The sequence below is a fragment of the Notolepis coatsorum genome, assembly GCF_963971535.1.
Source record: "Notolepis coatsorum genome assembly, chromosome: 14".
NCBI lineage: Eukaryota > Metazoa > Chordata > Actinopteri > Aulopiformes > Paralepididae > Notolepis > Notolepis coatsorum.
Window position 1 is genome coordinate 89,420,550 of NC_140178.1, and position 6,000 is coordinate 89,426,549.

Consider the following 6,000-nt stretch of genomic DNA (forward strand, 5'->3'; position numbering starts at 1 on the left):
GGGGGGTGCTTAATGTCTGAAGGAGTCGACTGAAGGCTTCTTGTCCTCTGCAAAAGCATGCAATTGGTCCACTGATGGATACATCTTGATATTTGTCTACTGTGTTCATTAGATGGGTGAAATCCTCTTTCAGTGCCTCTGTGCCCATTTTCTTAGGCAGTTAGCCTCGCTGGTATGTGTGCCATTAGCGTTAGACACGCTTCTGGGCCTCTTTGCTTTTGGAAAGAATGATCCCAAAAAATTATAATAATAATCATTCTAATTATTATTATTTGTTTTGCATTCGACTAAGAGGTTGGCAGTCGACTATGGCTCCTTTCGATCGATTAGTCGAATAGTCGAGGTCAGCCCTAGAAGACAGAGACACCTTCCCACACACACCCTACAGAAGACAGACACCTTCCCACACACACACACCCTACAGAAGACAGACACCTTCCCACACACACCCTACAGAAGACAGACACCTTCCCACACACACCCTACAGAAGGCAGACACCTTCCCACACACACACACCATACAGAAGACAGAGACACCTTCACACACACACACCCTACAGAAGGCAGACACCTTCCCACACACACCCTACAGAAGACAGAGACACCTTCACACACACACACACACACACACACACACACACACACACACACACACACACACACACACACAGTCACACACACACACACACACACACACACACCCTACAGAAGACAGAGACACCTTCACACACACACACCCTACAGAAGACAGACACCTTCACACACACACACACACACACACCCTACAGAAGACAGAGACACCTTCACACACACACACACACCCTACAGAAGACAGAGACACCTTCACACACACACACACACACACCCTACAGAAGACAGAGACACCTTCCCACACACACACACCATACAGAAGACAGAGACACCTTCACACACACACACACACACCCTACAGAAGACAGAGACACCTTCACACACACACCCTACAGAAGACAGACACCTTCCCACACACACACCCTACAGAAGACAGAGACACCTTCACACACACACACCCTACAGAAGACAGACACCTTCACACACACACACCCTACAGAAGACAGAGACACCTTCACACACACACACCCTACAGAAGACAGAGACACCTTCACACACACATTATTGGCGAGAGATAATCCTGCACATAGCATCAGACACATCTACCCAGTAGCCACAACCACCTGCATATAGTTACAATTAAAATACCAATCTAACATATCAGATAATCCCAGGGCTTTGTTTACATTTGAAAGCTATTGACACGGCAGGAGCCCTCCCTTACTAGAGTGATGAATTATGTAAATAAAAAATAATAATTTCAGCAAAACCAGCAACCTGCCTTCATTGTATTGACAATGACGATGGAATCCAATCCAGTATGTGGCTGCTGTAATCTCACATGTCATATACGGTATGCCATCAGACACCTACTGCTCCTTTGCACTCCAGTTGGTTAGATGCCAACTTCATTTCATTGTACTCTGTACTAGTACTTGTGCAGTGACAATATGTTGAATCTAAATTATAGCAGTAAAGGATGGGTCCAGGCCAGGCCCCATTTAAACATTGTCTGGTATGATGTTGACTAGTATAGGGACTCATTTCACTGGTGCTTTAGTATTAAGGAAGCATGCATCTAGTGAGGAAATTATTGCAAACTGTACATCATATCAAATATTATGAGTTTCATCAACATCTTGCCAGACAATGTTTAAATAGAGCCTGGGTTCAGTACTAGGGATGCACCGATCCGATATTGATATCGGATATCGGCCCCAATATGACTAAAATAGCTGGATCGGGTATAAAAAAAAATATATATATATATATCGGATTTTTTTTTTTACTATAATAATAATAAATAAAATAATAAATAACAATTCAGTACTCAGTGTGTTAATTTGTTACATTTAGTTTCACTAAGTTAGGAAAGTATGTTTTAAGTCAAGCCTGATGTTGCCTTGCACAAAAGAATGATCCCAGTCTCTTCCACACAGTGTGGCATACAGTTTATTAATTGAACAATGGGTATCGGATCGGTACTCGGTATCGGCCGATACCCAAAGCCCAGGTATCGGTATCGGGACTGAAAAAGTCGGATCGGTGCATCCCCTATTCAGTACTAGTCAACATCACAATCTTTTTTTCCTTCATGTTTTTATTTCCTTTTTCATTTATACATAGAACAAGACAACACAATAATAATAATAATAATAATAATAATAATAATAATAATAATAATAATAATAATAATAATAATAATAATAATAATAATAATAATAATAATAATAATAATAATAATAATAATAATAATAATGACACAGTGAAAACAATAAAAACAGAACAGACTATAAAATTAAATTGTATACACAAACATTACAAAAGACATTTCACAAAACAATACAACAAGAGAATGGCTCAGACATAGTGTGTGTGTGACTGTGTGTGTGTGTGTGTGTGTGTGTGTGTGTGTGTGTGTGTGTGTGTGTGTGTGTGTGTGTGTGTGTGTGAGACTGTGTGTGTGTGTGTGCGTGTGTGTGACTGTGTGTGTGTGTGTGCACACAGTGGCGGACAGTGCAGGTCCAATATGAGCCAGGTAGGGATCCCAGATCTCATAAAAAGCATCCAATTTGGAATGCAACATGCATGTAATGTATTCACAAGGAATACATCCATAACAATATTATGCCACAATCTCTTTGATGAGATATCGTCCTTGATCCAGAACAAAAGAATGTTCTTCCTGGCAGCAAATGTTATAGCAAATTGAAGTCTTATGTTTGACATTAACAATATGAACATCTGGGAGACCGAGTAGAAGACACATGGGGTCCAATTCTACAGGAACACCAAAAACATCAGAAAGTTCCCCTACAATATCACACCAATAGCTCTGAAGCTTCACACAAGACCAAAAACAGTGAATGTAATTTCCAATCTCTGTCTTGCATTTAAAGCAAAGTGAGGATGAACTGGTATCCATTTTACTTTTGAGAGCAGGGGTTATATGTATGCGGTGTAATATTCTAAATTGAATAGATTTAGTATGGTTACAAAAACTGAAATTTTCCTAGCATAGGCCCACATTTCCTGCCAGTCCTCATCACCGAGATGTCTAAATCCTTCTCCCAGGACAGCTTGGTAGCAAGGGAGGACAGAGATTAGTTGAGATTTAGTGTATTATAAAAAATAGAAATTAGTTTTTTGGAAAGTTGTAGAGAGAGGATTTTCTCTACCTGCGAAGTGGAGCTATTGGTTAACAGTGAGGTGTCTTTAGTGATAAACTGTCTGATTGTAAATATTTGAACATTTCTGATTTTAGTCAACCATAACGCTGCTGCAGCTGCACAAAGGACAGCAAGGTCTGGCCATCAAATAGATCTGCAAGCTTAGTTATGCCCTGCATATGCCAAACCTTGAAGCCACCATCTAATGACCTGGCTTAAAGTCAGGGTTATACCTACAAGTGGAGTAAGAGGAGATGTTAATTTAGCTCTGCCCTCCACCTTACGGATAGATCTCCAGGCCTTGATTGAACATAGCGTGAATGGGGTTCTAACAACATCACAATCTTAATTTTTTTAAGTGAACCCGTCCTTTATGACGACGCATTGAAAATCTAAAGAAAACAACATGAGTCAAACTAGCCAATCGATCTATCTCAAAACCCACCCTCTTTTCTTGATCCTCCAATCACAAGCAAGAGCACAGCAGGAGACATCAAACACAAGCCAATAATAATATGATCCACAAACCATCACCCTTGTGATCTAAGCACCACTGGGTACCGTCAACTCAAACTGTGTCAGTCAGCTAACCCAGATCCAGCGAGGCAATAATCTAATCATTCAGTCAGAGTGAAAGATGATTTCATTTCACACAATGAGATCCGGTCCCGCTATGCCTACATTAGCTAAATATAGTTTGTCCCTGGCTGTGGAGGAGAATGACTCATACTGGAGCTCAGCCACCAAAGCCATCACCGGCCAGTATAGTGGTGAAGCCGCTCGGTTTTTGATATATAATGATATGGTGAAACCTGGCTTGGTTTTCATTACTTGCCTTGTGTTTCTCTTACGTATGAAGAAATTATTTTGAGATGGTTAGGGACAAAATCACCTAATTTGCCTTTGGACTTAAGACCTGGAAATGGGTCCAATGTCAACAAGATAGCTTGTCATGAATAATATCCAATCTTCTATGGTCTTGAATTCTTTGATTGGCTGTTTGTTAAGAGAGGATGCAGGATGGAGGATGCAGACCAGAAAAAGACTTGTCTTACATCGGGGTCTCCCAAGTGCCCCTTTAAAAGGTGAAAAAATGGGAGTGGTATAAAATGGACAGTTTACTGACACCCTAGCAGTGAAAGAATGTATTGGGGGGTGATTATGTGACATTAGCTAAACATTGATTGATTGAAAACTTTATTAACAGATTGCAGAATGGGTACAGTACAGTACAGCTCAATACATACAATTGTTAAGGGGATGCAGACCAGAGAAAGACGTTCGTCTTGTTTACATCAGGGTCCCCCACATCAGTAACTATGAACTAAACTAAAGAAGGTAGGCCATGTTCAGTGACGCACTGGTGCTTACAAATAACAACTCAATGACAACAAAGAGGCTGGTTTTCATTGGACCAGACGGTTTCATAAACGAGGCTCAGGGACAGACCAGGCAGGGCTGACTGACTGCACCCGAGGGTGCGTTTCAAAACACCCATTGTGCTTTGACCTAAATAATCAAAACAGCAGGCTTTCTCACATGGGATGAGAAGGCGGCAGATGTTCAATTCGAGCTACTTTAGCAGTCTAAAATTAATTAGCTGTGCCTTTTCAAGTCAAGCCTGCTACATGCGAGACACCAGGTAGCAGGTGCTTAAAACAATGATTTGTCCCATCAGACAAACCTAAAAGTATTACAGCAACTACAAGTAAACTATGTAATTGTTCTTCAAACAAATCGCTAAGAAATAGCTGGCAAGAATCGCTTCCAAACTGCGAAGTCTTCAAAACATGCAGCACGCGATGCACTTGCGAATTGTATGGCGAAAATAAATAAATGACACAAGTATGAAATACAAATAATTAGTCAACAAACAGCACAACAACAGTAATAATACCCGACTTCGATACAATACAGTAAGTTGATGAAATGGTCTGCATCATGTGAGCGCAGGGGAACAGATGATGTTGACACCCTCCTGCTGCTGCTCTGCTTACCTCCTCCTCTGCAGTGGTTTGATCACAGGCTGCGGCTGTTTGAATCCGAGCATCAATTTAGCTTATCAGTATTTGCCGAGAGCGAAACCACGCACGTTAAGTAAAAATAAAAATAAACACAATAATGAACTAAAAAGACACCATCAGATAACTATATATATTTGCATCATGTTTGTTTACACCCATATTATAAGCTTGCCTTTTGTCAAACTGGCAAGTAACGCCAATTGAGCGTTGATGGTGGTGGCTAACGATTATAGCTTCCCTGCTGTCGATGTTTGTTAAACAAGGCAAATGCAGTTTGAACTGGAGCTACTGGTCTACTTCGTTCAAACAAATCAAATAGTCTACACAGAAATGGTGAATATTCCTCTTCCATGTGTGATGCGCTCTGCACCGTTAGTTCACTTCACACCACAGCCGCCAGCAGCAGCAGCACCTAGCGAAACTCCGGTGGCGTGTCGCGCACGCGCAGTGTGTCCAATTTGCATAGACTTTGATTGATTGATTGAAAAGTTTATTAACAGATTGCAGAATGGGTACAGTACAGTACATCTCAATACATACAATTGTTAAGGGGATGCAGACCAGAGAAAGACTTTCGTCTCGTTTCCACCAGGGTCCCCCATTTTCAATTCATCATAACATATATGACATACATGACATACAGATAGACAGTACTGCTACATCTATACATTTATGACATATCAGATTTGCAAATACAGTACTGTTTGTGATACAAA

The 6,000-nt window shown here is 40.9% G+C and overlaps 1 protein-coding gene across 1 annotated transcript in view; it reads right to left on the reverse strand.

Annotated features, from left to right (window-relative positions):
* LOC311240370 (transmembrane protein 184B-like) overlaps positions 1-5,517 on the reverse strand; it is a gene marked incomplete at its 3' end in the record, with an annotated part of 58,588 nt that extends 53,071 nt beyond the window's left edge. The window contains exon 1 of the mRNA XM_084328956.1: positions 5,258-5,517. The remainder of the gene's footprint in view (positions 1-5,257) is intronic.
* Positions 5,518-6,000: the final 483 nt, after the last annotated feature.